The sequence below is a fragment of the Macaca nemestrina genome, chromosome 4 (assembly GCF_043159975.1).
Source record: "Macaca nemestrina isolate mMacNem1 chromosome 4, mMacNem.hap1, whole genome shotgun sequence".
In the NCBI taxonomy this organism is placed as follows: domain Eukaryota; kingdom Metazoa; phylum Chordata; class Mammalia; order Primates; family Cercopithecidae; genus Macaca; species Macaca nemestrina.
The window spans coordinates 36,237,912-36,256,815 of record NC_092128.1 but is presented as its reverse complement, the minus strand read 5'-3'; the positions used below and the strand labels follow the sequence as shown (position 1 = coordinate 36,256,815).

Below are 18,904 nucleotides of genomic sequence, written 5' to 3'. Positions count from 1 at the left end.
TTCCTTCACTAGAAAACTAATGAAAGTCTGTCTTTAAAAAGGGAAGTACCAATCTAGAGAGAAAAAAACTTTGTTTCAGTACTCCAAAGAGAAAAGGTAAATGCTGTCATCCTGGTTATATGAATGCAACATAAATTATGCTATAACGTACTCTCACTTTAGGTGTATAGTTATCGTTTATGTACACATACATATTTCACTCTAAAACCATTCAAAAATATCTAATGATGACCAATTATGTACCAAGCATTGTCAAGATACATGGATGAAAAATCAGGTCTGCCTTTAATGAAATTCTAGTCCCATGGTGAACAAACATTTACATAAATACTGTAATCCCCTCAAAACCATCAGCAGGTTACTTTCTTTAAAGTATTTTGACACAATCAGTTTTCAAGACCAAGGTCTTAGGTAAAACAGAAAAAAAAAAAAAACTGGAGACAAGACAAATATAAAAAGTGTATAAAAAAACCCACCCATGTGTGCACACACACAATAGTAAATAAAAGTTTTTTTTTAATACTTTATGTTCTGGGGTACATGTGCACAATGTGCAGGTTTGTTACATATGTATACATGTGCCATGTTGGTGTGCTGCACCCATTAACTCATCACTTACATTAGGTAGATCTCATAATGCTATCCTTCCCCGCTCCCCCTACCCCACAACAAGCCCCGGTGTGTGATGTTCCCCTTCCTGTGTCCAAGTGATCTCCTTGTTCAGTTCCTACCTATGAGTGAGAACATGCGGTGTTTGGTTTTCTGTTCTTGAGATAGTTTGCTGAGAATGATGGTTTCCAGCTGCATCCATGTCCCTACAAAGGACATGAACTCATCCTTTCTTTATGGCTGCATAGTATTCCATGATGTATATGTGCCACATTTTCTTAATCCAGTCTGTCACTGATGGACATTTGGGTTGGTTCCAAGTCTTTGCTATTGTGAATAGGGCTGCAATAAACATACGTGTGCATGTGTCTTTATAACAGCATGATTTATATTCCTTTGGGTATATACCCAGTAATGGGATGGCTGGGTCAAATGGTATTTCTAGTTCTACATCCTTGAGGAATTGCCACACTGTCTTCCACAATGGTTGAACTAGTTTATAGTCCCACCATCAGTGTAAAAGTGTTCCTATTTCTCCACATCCTCTCCAGCACCTGTTGTTTCCTGATTTTTTAATGATTGCCATTCTAACTGGTATGAGATGGTATCTCACTGTCGTTTTGATTCGCATTTCTCTGATGGCTAGTGATGATGAGCATTTTTTCATGTGTCTGTTGGCTGTTTGCATGTCTTCTTTGGAGAAGTGTCTGTTCATATCCTTTGCCCACTTTTGGATGGGTTTTTTTTTTTCTTATAAATTTGATTGAGTTCTTTGTAGGTTCTGGATTATTAGCCCTTTGTCAGATGAGTAGATTGCAAAAATTTTCTCCCATTCTGTAGGTTGCCTGTTCACTCTGATGGTAGTTTCTTTTGCTGTGCAGAAGCTCCTTAGTTTAATTAGATCCCATTTGTCAATTTTGGCTTTGTTGCCATTGCTTTTGGTGTTTTAGACATGAAGTCCTTGCCCATGCCTATGTCCTGAATGGTATTTCCTAGGTTTTCTTCTAGGGTTTTTATGGTTTTAGGTCTAACATTTAAGTCTTTAATTCATCTTGAATTAATTTTTGTATAAGGAGTAAGGAAGGGATCCACTTTCAGCTTTCTACTTATGGCTAGCCAGTTTTCCCAGCACCATTTATTAAACAGGGAATCCTTTCTCCATTTCTTGTTTTTGTCAAGTTTGTCAAAGATCAGATGGTTGTAGATGTGTGGTGTTATTTCTGAGGTTTCTGTTCTATTCCATTGGTCTATATCTCTGTTTTGGTACCAGTACCATGCTGTTTTGGGTACTGTAGCCTTGTAGTATAGTTTGAAGTCAGGTAGCACGATGCCTCCAGCTTTTTTTTTTTTACTTAGGATTGTCTTGGCAATATGGGCTCTTTTTTGGTTCCATATGAACTTTAAAGTAGTTTTTTCCAATTCTGTGAAGAAAGCCATTGGTAGCTTAATGGGGATGGCATTGAATCTATAAATTACCTTGGGCAGTATGGCCATTTTCAGGATATTGACTCTCCCTGAATAGACCAATAGCAGGCTCTGAAATTGAGGCAATAATTAATAGCCTACCGAACAAAAAAGTCCAAGACCAGATGGATTCACAGCCGAATTCTACCACAGGTACAAGGAGAAGCTGGTACCATTCCTTCTGAAACTATTCCAATCAATAGAAAAAGAGGGAATCCTCCCTAACTCATTTTATGAGGCCAACATCATCCTGATGCCAAAGCCTGGCAGAGACACAACAAAAAAAAGAGAATTTTAGACCAATATCCCTGATGAACATCGATGCAAAAATCCTCAGTAAAATACTGGCAAATCCGTCCAGCAGAACATCAAAAAGCTTATCCATCATGATCAAGTGGGCTTCATCCCTGGGATGCAAGGCTGATTCAACATATGCAAATCAATAAACATAATCCAGCATATAAACAGAACCAAAGACAAAAACCACATGATTATCTCAATAGATGCAGAAAAGGCTTTTGACAAAATTCAACAGCCCTTCATGCAAAAACTCTCAATAAACTCGGTATTGATGGAATGTATCTCAAAATAATAAGAGCTATTTATCACAAACCCACAGCCAACATCATACTGAATGGGCAAAAACTGGAAGTATTCCCCTTAAAAACTGGTACAAGACAGGGATGCCCTCTCTTACCACTCCTATTCAACACAGTGTTGGCAGTTCTGACCAGGGCAATCAGGCAAGAGAAAGAAATAAAGGGTATTCAATTAGGAAAAGAAGAAGTCAAATTGTCCCTGTTTGTAGATGACATGATTATGTATTTAGAAAACCCCATCGTCTCAACCCAAAATCTCAAGCTGATAAGCAACTTCGGCAAAGTCTCAGGATACAAAATCAATGTGCAAAAATCACAAGCATTCCTATACACCAATAACAGACAAAGAGAGAGCCAAATCATAAATGAACGCCCATTCACAATTGTTTCAAAGAGAATAAAATACCTAGGACTCCAACTTACAAGGAATGTGTAGGACCTCTTCAAGGAGAACTACAAACCACTGCTCAATGAAATCAAAGAGGACACAAACAAATGAAAGAACATTCCATGCTCATGGATAGGAATAATCAATATCATGAAAATGGCCATACTGCCCAAAGTAAATAAAACTTTTAAAACGTGTGAGCTTAGAGACCTGGTCTTGTAAGTGACCCTTTTCTTGTATCAACTGTGCAAGAAAAATGTGGTGGCATTCAAAATGCCTAAGTTAATCTTATGCAGCCATCTCTGTCCAGCAGTCATTTGGAGACATTCGTGCATATTTCCCTGGGTCTCATCTTCCATCTGCATTAAATAATGGTAGAATACAACTAGACCTCCTCTGCCTGTGCTACCAGAGACCTACCAGCACATCTGTGGGAGTGGATGACAGCATTGTTGTCTGGCTTTACCACTGAAAGGTAACAAAATTAAACATCACATATGATAAACTGAGCATATGCTAAAATGCTGGTTACAAATATAAATGGAAGTAATTCAAAAACATGTCTGGCAAAACTAACAGTGGAGAAATCACAGTAAAATATGGCAACTGCCATAAGATAGTAAGATCAATGCAAGTATCACCCAAAGCCCCCTTTTTCCATGAAATGAAGCAATTTTTATACTGAGAATGAGAGACTGTTGGCTTTTTTTAAAAAAGACAGCTTAATTATAATGAAATAATGATTTCTCTTCACTTTTGTTTCCCTTCCCAGATTATGTGAATACATTTCTTGCCTTTAACTGCAGAACAGCAATATGGTATTCTAACGTCTATTTCCTATGAAAAATTGTGAGAAACAATCATCTAGGGAGGAAAAAAGATAGTTTCACTATCCACGCACAACTACTACTAACATTTTCCTATTTCCTTCCAGCCTTTGTTCTGTCTGTAACATGTTTGTTTTACCTAATTTTGATCACGAGACACTATTTTCATGGCAACATGACAGATGATTACAGAATTAAAAATTTTGTCTAATAGATGCAAATGGTATCTAGGTGTTTGCGCTGTTTAAAGTACGACTAAAATTGACCATTTTCCACCATATTGTTATTGTAAATCAATTCAAGAAAGAATAAATTGATATGTATCATGCTTTATTTATTTTATTTTTGAGATGGAGTCTCGCTCTGTTGCCCAAGCTGGAGTACAGTGGCACAATCTCAGCTCACTGCAACCTCCGCCTCCCGGGTTCAAGCGCGATTCTCTTGCCTCAGCTTCCCAAGTAGCTTGGATTGCAAGTGCCCCCCCGGCCCCACCATGCCCAGCTTTTATTTATTTATTTATTTATTTATTTGTAATTTTAGTACAGATGGGGTTTCACCATGTTGCCCAGGCTGGTCTCGAACTCCTGACCTCAAGTGATCTGCCTGCCTCGGCCTCCCAAAGTGCTGAGATTACAGACATGAGCCACCACACCTGGTTTTATGTTTAAATACTAAGGCTGAAGAAAGAGAAGTGGTTAAGTAACAAAATATTCTTAAAAGGTAAAAGATAAGAGGATATTTCTACTTCTCAATGTTTGACATGTACCCAAAGGCAGCACCCTTAAAAAATTCACCCCAATAGCATTAAAGAATTTTTTAAAGCATAGTTTAAATTAACAGTAAAAGTCCTTGATTAATTGGAACATGACATAACAACTGCTCTAAGAATTCAAAAAATATATATCAGATTGGAGGGCCATGGAAAGGTTTTAGATGAGAAATAGATTTGAGCTGGTTCTTAAGCAAGGCTGCAGCCAGGGTGGAAAAAAAGAGACATCCAGAAACCAGAGAACAACTTAACAAAGAGGTTTGGTTAAAGTAAACTTACAAACTGTTCAGGAAGGTGTGCCCTTTAAGTTAACAACCAAGGTAGACCTGGAAGAGTGGAGATGACAACTAATATGATGGTGGAAGGTAATATAGTAGAAGGTAAGAAAATAGCAAACTTCAATGGAAAATAACTAAAATTCAAAGCCTAACCTTTGGGAAGTTACCCTAAATATAGAGTTGAAGAAATCTGAAATGCTAAACAAAAAAGAGAAGAGCCATCAAATCAGCAAGAAAAAAAAGGTAGGCTGAATTAACAAAATGTAGTCAGGAGAGCCAGGCATGGTGGTGTGCACCTGCAGTACCAGGTACTCCAGAGACTGAGGCAGGAGGATATCCTGAGTACAGGAACTTGAGACCAGTCTGAGAAACACAAGGAGATGCTGTCTCATAAAAGAAGCCCACTACCACCATTAATATTCTTTTAAAAATTTTGAATGTGATATGAAACAGAGTGATAAATACTATAAATATTTTGCAGAAATAATAAGTACCTACAGAAAATCTATTCACGATGTTTAGTAAAGAAGCCATGTACATAATAAAAAATTGCATTCTCTTATACTAACAACTAGGTAAAAAATAACACAAGAAGAAAGCCCATAAAAACAACAAAAGTTATAAAATGCTTAAACTGAGCAAGAGTTTATGTAACAAAATTATGTTACAATATTGTAATTTAACAAATTGATCAATATAAGAAATCACTCAGATAAATGGAAGAAGAACATGTTTCCTTATGATATAGGTAAATATGGCAAAAATGTCAATTTCTTTTTAGTTAACACCTATATTTCTTGGAATATTAGTCAAACTATCAAATTTGTTGACAAAATAAATCAAAACTTAATCTGAAAGAGTATGTTGTCAAATACCCTAAAAAAGAAACATGGAAGAGGCAGCACACTGTCGCCTTTCTTGACATATTTATTACAAAGTACCAATCATTAAAGCCCTAGTGTACTATCATGAATTTAGAAAAGGAGATTGATGTAAAAAGTAGGAGACCCAGAAAAAAAAATCTAATTATATGTAGTTTAATGTATGCTAAATTAGATATCACCAAGACAAAGGATTGGGAAGAATTACTTGAAAAATAATTAGGGATCACCATAGGATACTTTCAACTTAAACCTACACCTTATTGTATAAAATATGCTATTAGTAGCGATAAATTTTAAAACCAACTTATCAAAGTAGAGACAGAAATGAAAACTGAGCATGCATTAGGTTTCTGTAAAGATATTAATTTCCCTCAAGCTGTGCTGCAAGAGTAGGAGAAAACACAAAGCTGAAAAAGAGAAGATCCAAAGATCTGATTATGCAAAAAATGTAGAAACTCTCCACACACCATTAAATAACCAAAGAAAAGGAAGAGGTACCTTAAATTTTCAGCTGTTCTTTATAAAACCATTCTAAGAAGGAAGAACTGAAGACCATCAGCCTGAGCCAATACAATCAAAGTTTAGTACTGTATTTTTTTTAATTCTAATTCCTACTAGAGGTAGTATCCAGAATTTTCCACTCTAAGAAAAGTTCCAGCATGACCACTCAAGGTCCCGATAGGAAAGAGATGGGACACTCAAAATGGGATAACGTGGAGGGTTTCTTTAAGGAAGGATGATTTACAAGGTGTGGGTGAAGAGAAACCATTAGGCCTGGGTTAGCAGCAGCGGAGCTGTTTCCACTCTAGGTTGGAAAAGAAGAGATGAGGAGCAGTTACTGAAACCCCAGGAATAATCACACATGTGGTTGCTTCATGTGGAGCATCAGCTTTGGTTTTTGGCTTTTCTAATATAATCACATAGTAGATGAAATTTCTCCTCAACAATATATAAGGATGGAGATAGAAAGCTACAGGACTTAATTACACATATATCTGCCACCATGGAAAAAAAGCTATCGAAACAGCATCAAAATGGTAAGTTTAGGACAACTGACTGACCAACTACTTTGACCTATGTGGTGTCACTGTCTCCTGTCAAAAAGCTATAACCAGCTTTTCGCATGAGGGGATATTTGAAACAAATAGTGAGATCACAACTTGAGATGTACTAGAACTTAATTACAATGGACAGTAACCCCAGCACAGTGAACAATGCATGTGTGAGTTCTCAAACAATGAGTCCAGTTCCTTAGGAAGCTATGACATTATCGTGCCAGATTATGATTTGACAAAAGAAAGGTAATTTCACCATAAATCTGAGCAGTCTGACAAGAGAGATTGGGGAATGCTTGACTTGAAATTGCACACTGATGAGAGCACAAGAGCCAGAAAAAAGGAGAGTTGACTAATGAAGAGGTGGTAAAGAGGGCCATGGGTCTAGCAGCAGATCTGAAATGGGCAGATAAGTCTACATGATGAAAAGGCAGGCAGGGGTCAAGAGGAGGCAAAAGTTCAAAGTGGAGACAGGATCCAGGTGAGGACCAGCATGCTTAGAAGGCATTATGAGCAGAGAGGCCCAACAAAAAGGGAAGCAAAGAATTCAAGATGAGTACCCATTGAGTCTGAAAGAAAACTGGGATAACCAGCAGAGACGTGATCATAGATGAGTAAGGCAGGAATTCGGTTTCCAGGCAACTGGGCACCAAGGTGAGCAAAGGACCAAACACAAGCCCCAGCCACAGTGAGTTCATAGCCTTCTGTTTCCAGAAGCACCTCATATGGCCCCACTAGGGACAGGACAAGCCTCGCCTGGAGGTGAGACTGAAGTAACAGGTTGGGGTTAGCTGTTACAAGTCAAGAGGCAAAGAACTAGGGGAACAGGAGCACAATCCAGATGTAACTAAATTGGATCTCACATTTATATGAAAATTTATCCTTTAAAATTAATGGTAAACACACCTTTTCATAGTTTTAAAGTTAAACACCCTGCTTGCTCTTGACTCCAAATGAGATACTCAATGATATGTTAAAAATCAGGATTCTTTGTTCACTAATAAAACTCTCATTTCCAGGAGACAAATCACCTAAAGGACATATCTTTTCAATCACTTTTTTATTTCTAAGACTTTCCTTCTCAAAGAACATCTATAATATTCAAATTGTGAGAGGAATTAAAAATATCATGGGATATCCTGTTTTATCACATTAATGCACAGGAAACATTTTAGAAGACTGGCACTCAAATATTAACACAGAAAACAATATTGCTTAACTAAATAGAAAAGTCTTTTTAAAAATACATCTATAGTAATGTATCCTAAGTTACACAGTTTATGCTCAGGGGCTCAGGTATAATGTATACAATCAAGAGTTTATCCAAAGTCACATCAGATAAAGGACAGGAAATCCAGGAAGTCTGATGTGATTAAAAAGGTCAGGCAAATATTTAAGTTTCAGAGACAAAGTGAGTGGGGAGGATTCTCATAAGGCTCAAGAGATTGAGCAAAGCTCGGATGTAAAGATAGACATGTGGCCTAAAACAACATCAAAATGAAAAAAGGTAAAAAAAAAAAAAATCATTATATTCTAAGGCTCCTGTTTTGCATTTTTCCCCCTAGTTTTTATCATCCTATAAGCTTGCAGTACATGCAAGATAAAGATGCTTTTGAGAGACTTAAAACTTCAAATAAGGCTTCCTAGTCACTATCCCCTGCTGATAAGCCAAATAAATAACCCACATTCTCTATCACAAATCCCAGAAATGAGGGAGAAGAGGGGGTATTGCCATCAATCAAAAGCAGGATAATGAACATAAAAGATCTGAGGTGATAAATACTTTTCTCTGATGTCCATGGAGTGGTGGCTCTGCACACTGACCCCATCCATCATCGGGCCCAGGTGTGTGTGCGCTAGGATGTGACCCCTGAAGAAGGGACCCAGGACTCATTCTAAGAGCAACCTCACACAAAGCAGCTTCTTGCCTAGCATGAGATGGTCTCAAAAGAAAATGGGTAAAGGTTTGATGTCAGATAGAAACCAACCACAAGTGTGGCACTGCCAGCAACACAGAACCAGAGTTGGATGCTCCCATGAAGAAATCTTCCAAAAACAATGGCAATGAAAACTGGGAAACATCCACACAACAGAGTTAACTTTAAACTCTTGCCAACCCCAGAGTATGCCGATGTCACATGGCATCAGTCTTTCTTGAGTGTCACTGCCCTTTCTCCAATCTCCTCACCACATCCCCTCAGGAGTCAGACACCAGGCCAGCAAGCTTGGGTTGAAAAGCCCTCCACATGACCTATCCCACTGCAGGCTTCCAGCCTAGAGCAGGCTCACATGCAAAGGGGAGAGTCTTCAACTTTAAATGGAGTTTGGGCTTTTAACTGTAACATAGTACAGGACATGAATTATTGAAATGAGTCTTTTGGGGGCTACAAGCAACAGGAGAACTTGATAAATTGTCCATGTTATTTACCCAAGCAAAGTTACGGCACCAATCTGAGATTCCATCCAAAGGGAAAGGTTGATCAAAAAGTACTAAAAGGGATAGAGAGAGAAACACAAAATAAAGTTATGATTGCACATCAACACTGTGGTCCCTCATTCAACACAATGGTTAAAATCACATCAAAGAGGAAAATTGAAGTATCTATGTATTCTAAAAATTCAGGAGTAAGAAAATAGGATGAGTTCTGGCTGTTTATCTGTAAGATTCCACAGTTAAAATTCTAAAACATTTATTGTAATGCAGGGTACTAAATGGCAAACATTGCATCTTACATATTCCATTTAGCCATATTAAAATTAAAGTGCTAAGGATGTTCAAATATTAAGTGATAAAGGTATTATAAAATCTAGTAAGCAAGGTTTATTCATCTCTACTCCAAGGAATAAAAAGATATAAAACTGATTTAAAAACCCAGTGCAAGAAAAATACCTAGAAAGATTGTACACTAAATTGCAAACTAAAGCAAAAGGTATAAATCTCTGCTATAACAAGAAAATCATTGTAAATACTTTACAAATTTTGCAAGTTTTTATGAGTGTGCCTCGTACATTTCAAAAGTAAACTTTAGGTTGAGTTTGGTTAGCTACAAAAGTGGTGTTACACAGGCAAACTATAGCCAAGAATGAGATGTTTGAAATGCAACCTCAGGTTATTTAAATGAACTATATACATATTGAGATTCAGCACGAAAATTAATATACAGATAAAGGAATTGCAATATTAGTTATAAAGCAGAAGACTATGTTGTGGCAACTCTTTAAATATAGGAGCCAATAATTTTAAGGAAGAGGCTGCCCAGTTATTTCCATCTTGATAAGGAGCAAGGAAGAGTGAATAGGCTGAGCATGCAAAAATGAGGTCCCAGGAAACAAAACACAAAAGTACTAAAGCTGATCAAGTGGTAAGGACAATAACAGCTCTCTTTTGCTTCCTGAGATGATCTTCAACCTGGCACCACTCCCTTAAAGAAGTATGCCACGCTGTGCATGATCCTGCAGCAAATCTCTACCAAAAGTTTCTTAGTGTGGCCAGTAGCCAAAGCTGGAGTGCTTATTAAAATGCAGATTCCTATGCCTCATACCAAACCTACTGACCCAGTGTGCCTGGCAGCAGGTCCAAGAACATGCATTTTAAAGGACTCCACTGGCGTCTTTACACACATTAGAGTTTGAAAGCCACTGCTCTAATTGCCTGAATTGTCTCCCTTCTGCATTATTTTTCATATTCATCCCTTCTTTTTTTTTCTTTTTTGAGATGGAGTCTTGCTCTGTTGTCCAGGCTGGAGTGCAGTGACACAATCTCAGCTCACTGCAACCTCCGCCTCCTGGGTTCAAGCAATTCTCCTTCTCAGCCTCCCAAGTAGCTGGGACTACAGGCTCACGCCACCATACCCAGCTAATTTTTGTATTTTTAGTACAGACAGGGTTTTGCCATGTTGGCTACACTGGTCTAGAACTTCTGAGCTCAAGTGATCCTCCCTTCTCGGCCTCCCAGAGTGCTAGGATTGCAGGCGTGAGCCACCGTGCCCAGCCTGTATTCACCTCTTCTAATCTAGCTCAACAGTCATCTCCTGTTAGAAATCTTCTGCGATAAACTCCTTTCAATTCTGATGAGTCTTTTACTTTCTTCAGTAATTATGTGTTCATCTCTATCTTTGGCCATTTTATTGTATTATTCTCATAGCATTCGTTTGTTACATAAAAATGACCAAAACATACAGAGCTTTTGCTGTATCTACTTAGATTTTTTTTTCTTGTAATCATTAACAACAGTTCTATGGGAAAGACAACAAGCTTATGGCCATGGGAAAACAGATTTTCCAAAGCAAATTTGCTTCAGCTCACATTTCTAGAAAATTGTGAAGTTTCAATGCAAACTCACATAGTCTTATTGGTTACTGCTCTGAACTCATACTTACTTAGATTTTAATCTCCTTAATGCAAATTCTTTCACATTTGGAAAGGAACAAAATATACAATAGGAGTAGTAGTGGTTAGAACTGTGATAGTATGTATTAAAGTACTTGTTAAAGGAACGTGGTTGAAAGCAATGTAGCAAAGTCAATAAAACATCATGCCTATATGAAAACAGCAATATTAGGTGGGAACAAAAGAAAACTACTCTTCTAGAGCAACTGCATGGTGCTGTGCCAGGACAGAAGGTTTGAACCCAATCTCATTAGAACACTGAACTCTTTGCCTATGGCTAAGTTTCATCACCATACTCAATATTTTGCCTATAGTTAAGGTCTTAATCTTACTAGAATACTCAATGTTTTGCCTTTAGCTAAGGTCTTGTAGTTTTAGGAATGTCTCTGATAAAAGCAATGCTCTTTATCTCAAGCCCAGCAATCAGCATAACTAAGAGAAGTATCCAGTAAGGCAGTGTTGCAGGAAGACAAACCCTTCCTCTGCGACAGAGCCCACAGAGGTCACTGCTGGAACAATGGGGAAAGGAGAAACTGAATCTTTCCTCAATTGCAAAGGAAAGATTCAAGAGGATAAAGGGCCCTCCTTAAATTGGCAAACACTTGCACAGCCTCCTAGGGAAGAGCCCATTTATCTACGGGCCACCATGGCCAGGTCTAGTCTGAGTGTTCTCACAGTGGAGGAGCCAGGACCCCCAAAGGCTCTAACATATTCAAGATCAGATGCTACCAGTATCTGTCTCTGGTTGGCGAAAAATAAAGAACTTTTATAAAGCTAAAAGAGATCAGATGCTAGAAAAAGGCAAAACTGAGATTAAAACATATGCCACAGCCTCAAATGCCTGTGTTTTTTCTCCATTATATTTTGTTTCATTCCCTCATTCAGAGGTTACTTCAGGTTAAAATAAGTATTTCCACGTTAATGGACTGTATTAATATCTTGCATCTGTGTGTAAAATGCCATGACGTATCTGACTTTTTCCCCAAGAGTTTCAGACACCTAAGTAACTGGCAGCTTCAAACAACTCACATGAAATAAGGAAGATGGGAAAGGGAGAGGAACTACATCTAGGAACCTGGGGATTTACACAGAAAAGCTATCTTTCTGAAGACTTTACTAAGAAAAAAAAAATGCTCCTGAAGTATTTTGGAACAGCTTTTCATATTCTAATAAGAGTTTTCACGCAAAGGCATGAAACCTGCTTTCCAAAGTCCCAGGCAGGTTAACGAACAATTACTAAACCTTTCAATCTTCTGAATCTAAAGTTTCCATTAGACTAAGGGCAAAATTCAATCTAAACTCAGTCTCCTTACTAAACTATATATGGACAACTCAGAAATTTGTATTTATGTCAAATATTAGCTTAAGCATGTTGGTTGCCCACTATTTTTCATAAACACAAACCTGATTGATGTTTATCAAACAATTTTAAGCTTTGTTTACAAAGAACGTTGGAACATTCTGAAGTTCTCCTCGATCTGTAAAATATCTGGAGGAAAATATTTTTTCACTTATATTTAATTTGCTTAGTCAAAAATCACCAAAAAAAAATTTAATTTGCATTTTACCAAGCCTCTTTTAAAATATACTTAGAACGCAGAAGAATTTTGAAAGTTTGGTTATTTGTACTCAGGACATCAGAAATGCCGCTGCCATAGACTTCCAAGGACGTTTCCTTGGTAAAGTCACAAAGTTCATAAACTCTGGAGCTTCTTAGTCTCTGCAGTCCCCAGCTGTCGGCAACATCTTTATCACCTACTCTTTCATTTTCCAAGCAAAGTGAAAATAAAGTCAGTGCATTAAGGAATGTTGATTTAACAAATTGTTATTAAGCATTTATATGTTTACTACTGTAGCCAGCTGCTATGGCTGCTATAAAAGAGGCATTTGATTGGGTCTTTGCGTTCAAGGAGCTTTCAATTTAAAAAGCCAATACTATTTCTCAGTAAAAGCTCCAACAATGGCCAGTAAAAACCGTGTTCCCAAGCCAGCCCCCAACCCTCTCCCTTTACATCATCCCTCAGCACCATCAACTATGATGAGTTTCCCACCATGGTGTTTCCTTCTGGGCAGATCTCAAGCCAGGCCTCAGCTTTGGCCCCAGCCTCTGTCCCAGCCATGGCATCAACTCTGGCCCAGGCCCCAGCTCCTGGCCCAGTACTAGCCCCAGGCTCTCCTCAGGCTATGGGCCCACCTGCCCCCAAGCCTGCCTAGGCTGGGGAAGGAACAGAAGGCCCTACTGCATCTGCAGTTTGATAATGAAGACCTGGGGGCCTTGCTTGGCAACAGCACAGATCCAGCTGTGTTCACAGACTTGGCATCCATCAACAACTCCAAGTTTCAGCAGCTGCTGAACCATGGTGTATCTGTGGCTTCCCACACAACTGAGCCCATGCTGATACAGTATCCTGAGACTATAACTCGCCTATTAACAGGGGCCCAGAGGCCCCCTGACCCAGCTCCTGCTCCACTGGGGGCCCCAGGACTCCCCAACAGCCTCCTTTCAGGGGATGAAGACTTCTCCTCCAACGCAGACATGGACTTCTCAGCCCTGCTGTCAGATCACCTCCTAAGAGGGTGACAACTTCCCTCCCCAGAGCACTGGGTTGCAGTGGATTGAATTCCTCCCAAAGCACTTATGGATTCTTCTGAGGTGTGCTCCAACTGCCCCCAGAATTGGTGAAGTCTTCCTTGGGGCAGGTTGGGGGGACACATTTTATTCTTTTATTAGCAATATCTGTATCTCTCCCTCTTTTTGGACGTGCTTAAGTAGAAGTATTAACTTCTCTGGAAAGGAGGGAGCTAGGGAAACTCAAACTCTTTCTTCCCCTATCCTGATGGTCAGCTCCCTTCTCTGTAGGGAACTCTGGGGTCCCCCATCCCCATCCTCTAGCTTCTAGTACTCTCCTAGAGAGAAGAGTAGGCTGGAGCTAAGGCCTTTGGGCCCACAAAGCCTTATTATCAAGTGTCTTCCATCATGGATTCATTACACCTTGATCAAAATAATGCCCCAGTTACCAGCTCCTCTATGGCATTGGCATTGTCCCTGTGGCTAACACCAGCATTTAAGGGGCTGGCCTTCTTGTCTTGCAACCCAGTTTGGTAGATGTTCTCTGTTCACCCTAGCAATATTCTTACCCTGCCCAGCATATGACAGCTGGTGAGCACTGGCCAAATATCTCTGCTCCCACTAAGACCAGCTAAGTTGTATGCCTATAATGAGAAAGTTGTGTCTCCCAACTCACATATGTCAGTTACTTATCACTGTAATGAGTTATAATTACTAATATTTCAATATCATGTGCATTCATTTGGGTTGCCAAGAAGCAGACACCAACACAAAATTAAACATGCAAAAGACATCTTGCAGTAGGGAACAGGAGAAGGCAAGGAGCACTCTCAGAACAAGGTGAAGGTGTGATGCCTACAGAAGGAAAGAGAGAAGATATGAGGACTGGACTACAGTGCAGTCCCCAGGGATGTTCAACTGGACCACTGAGGAGTCCTTGAGCTTAAAGTAACCCAATAGAGGACGGGAATGAGTCGAGCTCTCCCTTCTGTGCCCAATCACTGGCTCAGAGAAGTCCACAGAAAACATGGCCTCAGAGCGAAGGTGGACTCAGAAGAGCAGCAGTTCAGCTATCTATTATGCTTCCCACAGCAGGAGCCTGAGGGGTGCGTTCTTTCTTGTTGCAGCATGTAAACCAGTATTAAAATAATAGCTAAGACTTAATGAACCTGTATTAGTCTGTTCTCATGCTGCTAATGAAGACATACCCAAGACTGGGTAATTTATCAATAAGAAGAGGTTTAATGAACTCACAGTTCCATGTGGCTGGGGAAGCCACATAATCATGGCAGAAGATGAAGAAAGAGCAAAGGGACAACTTATATGGCAACAGGCAAGAGAGCGTGTGCAGGGAAACTCCTCTTTATAAAACCATCAGATCTCGTGAGACTTATTCACTATCATGAGAACAGCATGGGAAAGACCCAACCCCGTGATTCAATTACCTCCCACCAGATCCCTCCCACGACACATGGGAATTATGGGAGCTACAACTCAAGATGAGATTTGGTTGGGAACACAGTCAAACCATATCAGAGCACTTACTGTATAGACTACTTAAAGTATCTTTCATGCATCAGTGTAATACTCATAGCCACACAGACATGGGTACTATTATCACCCCTATATACAAACCAGGAAACTGAGTCATACGCCATGGTCAAACAGCTAGCAAGTGGTAGAACTATAATTTGAATCCAGAAGTCTTTACTGATTCAAAACTTTCAGTGAAAAAGTTTTTTTTTCTATTAAAAATTAAGTTAAACATTTTGGAAAGACTCACTAAAAGCAAGTTGATAAATTTCTTCTGTCACATTAAATATAATTAACACAACTGAAAAAGACTAGGGGAAGGAGATCTTAAAAATCTAGGAAGGACTCTACCTAGGAGATCTAGGAAGTCATTCAGTGTTGCCTGGATTCAACCATTCATTCAACTACAACATGTGCTAGACATTGTTCTATGTACAAAACTGACAGGAGAATTTTTAAAAATCCCTGCCCTCATGCAGCTTACATTTATGTGTGTGGAGGGGGAGGATAGTGAATGTGTTGTATAGTATATTAAGAGGTAATTAGTGCAAAACAGGGAAGGAAAGTAGAAAGCTTACAGATGGTTAGAAGTGTGTGTGTGGTTGGACGGGGGTAGCAACTTTAAATAGGGAGGCCAGGGAAAGTCTCATTGAGCTAATGGTTGAGCAAAGGCAATGGAGGTGAAGGAGAGATGCCTGGGGAAGGAGCATTCAGGCACAGAGAACAGTAAGAACGAAGGCAGAGGTCGGAACATGCCTGGCAGTTCCATGAACAGCAAAGAGGCAAGTTTAGCTGGAGCAGAGAGAGCAAGGGGGAGAGGTGGGAAGACAGATCATGTATGGTCTGGTGGGTTACCATAAACACTTACACTTTTACTGGGAGTGAGATGGAACCTACTGGAGGTCCTGAACAAAGAAGCAATCTGACTTCTGTTATAACGGAATCCCTCTGACTACATATAGAGAACAGATAAGGTTGGGGGTGGTAAGGATGGAAGCAGGAAAACAAATTTAGGAGGCTACTGCAGAATCCTACATGCAGATTTCTTTGCAATCTCCACTCCAAAAATCCACTATAAAAAAAATCTAAAATGTTAATGATAGAAAGCGCATTAGGGAAGTGACTTGCATTGGGACAATAATGCATTATTATAATCATAGGAACCATAGTTAAGGAAAAGGCCTTGTCCTGGGTGCCAGTCCTCTGTCTGTTTTGTCTCCCATCTATTCTCCTGCCTTCCACTTCATATGACTGAACCCTACAAACTACAGTCCTAGACAGCTGGCTTCTGATGTCAATAGATTAATGAGAGACTAGCAGGAGATCAGATAAACAAGGAAGAGAAAGGTCAGAGTATTTCTCTCCCTACCTCCTCTACTCCATGTGGCATTTGCAGAGTGGCCACATTCTTCATTATTCCAGCCCCCTGTGGGGTACACCCTCCATGGTTCCAATTACTCCTGGGTGGCCCAGATCCTGGGTTCTGCTCTCACCAAGCAGCTCCTGTGCTATAGCTGAGTTCCCGCCAGTCAACTCCCTTGTTGGCTCTGATAACAACTTCTCCCTTTGTTCCTTTAGCCCAAAGGGTGGTAATGGCTACCTGCAGTTGGTAACCTCTGAATTACATAACAGATCCCTGTTTGCTCTTTTAGCTTTTTCAATACCTTTGTAATTAGCTCCCTATACCAAATCCCCCTATTGAACCACTTGATGTTTTGTTTTTCTGACTAGATCTTGACGAATATACCCTTATATCAAGAATCACAAATGAATGTACATGTATATAACTGTTGAAATCTTGAACATATGCATATATTGTTCTGTATGATCCACAATACTCACATCAAATTCTTCCCATGGGAATTAGGCTGGCAGAGTGGTGGGAGAGATGGAAGAAGAGAGGGGAAGGAGTGAAAAGAGGATGTGGGGAAGGGAGCAGGAGAAAAGGTAGAGGGGCATGTAGTACATGCCAAAGCTTCAGTGCTTTGCAAGCATGCTCTTACTTGGCGCCCAAGGCAAAGTCCCAGAAGCTTCTTTTACTGTGGGGAGTCACTGGTAGAAAATGCCAGCCCTGTCCTTCCTTCAAAGAGCCTACAGCCATCCGTTAACACCAACAGACTCCAGGCCATAGTATCTGCTGGAGCAATGTCCTCGGAGCTGCCAGAAATGAAGGTTTTAGCCAGGCATGGTGGCTCATGCCTACATTCCCAATATTTTGGGAGGCTGAGGCAGATGGATCGCCTGAGGCCAGGAGTTTGAGACCAGCCTAGGTAACACGGCAAAATCTGGTCTCCACAAAAAATACAAAAATTAGCCAAGAGTGGTGGGTGACTCGTGCCTGTAGTGCCAGCTTCCCAGCTACTTGGGAAGCAAGATGAAGAATCACTTGAGCCCTGGAGGTTGAAGCTGCAGTGAGCCATGATCATGCCACTGTGCTCCAGCCTGGGTGACAGTGAAATCCTGTCTCGGAAAAAAAAAAAAAATGAAGGTCTTGCGTTCACCTGCCCTCTGCTCACAGTATTCAATAATGAGAAAGTCAAAGAAGAGGAAGCAGATGAACAGAAAAGGCAGTGGAGAGAAACTTGAGCCACTGAGGTGTCAATCAAATATCAACTATTTAATTAATATCAAAGACACCATTCTCATTTACAATACAATATCACCAAACATCACACCAGGTATCATGTTGCTTAGCTGTGCCAGAACAAGGTATGCTGCACACATGCAAGGACAAGAGAGGCTCCCATGAGGAACCTCGGGACTAATGCTTATTATTGTTGCAGATAAATAATATGCATTAATAATCATAGACAATTTAGCTTCAAGTATGAGCAGACAGCAAAAGCTTCCATACAAAAACACATAAGGTGATAGTCTTCCAAAAGTGTTTGGTATAAAGGAAATGCTGAATCGACCTGAGGAACAGGTACTCTCACTGACATGAAAACACTGTTTCAGCACTATAGCTGTTAGATACTACTTAGTTTAATTCAAAAAGGGATCACATCCTTCAAAATCATAGTATAAAGTGACATCACTATATCTGTGTAAGACCTAAAAAATTAGATAATGTTTACTGATTTGTTAGATATGAAAATATAACCCATACAAATATAACCCATAAAAGGCTTCAAATTACTTAAAAGCCTTTCTCCCTGGAGAGGAAGTAATTTGTGGCAGAATCTGAAAGCTTTTTAAAGTGTGACTTTGATCCCCATCTGCTGTAGTCAGGGTGGGAGAAGAACACTGATGGGAGAAAAAGCAAGACCCTGGAAAAAGGGGTTACTATTTTCCTGGAGGGATAATTTCTTTAGTATCAGTAGTAGTATTCATTAGCAGTATTCTGCCTGGAAGCCAGTTCTTCCTATATCAAACTGTGGACACTAAGAAAGGAAGGGAGCAGCCACTGAAAGTGAGAAGTACTATACACACATTAATTTATTTATCCTAATAGCAATCCATTCCCTGATACAAAAATGTACATACAGAGAAAGGTTGAAAAATGTGGTTATTGTCATACCTCTAATAATACACTCTGGA

The 18,904-nt window shown here is 39.6% G+C and overlaps 1 protein-coding gene and 1 pseudogene across 9 annotated transcripts in view; one reads left to right on the top strand and one right to left on the bottom strand.

Annotated features, from left to right (window-relative positions):
- Positions 1 to 18,904, bottom strand: part of LOC105475142 (calcium dependent secretion activator 2) — a 564,483-nt gene that overhangs the window by 515,217 nt on the left and 30,362 nt on the right. The gene's annotated exons all lie outside the window — the stretch shown is intronic.
- LOC139362487 (transcription factor p65-like) lies at positions 11,780 to 14,903 on the top strand (annotated as a pseudogene).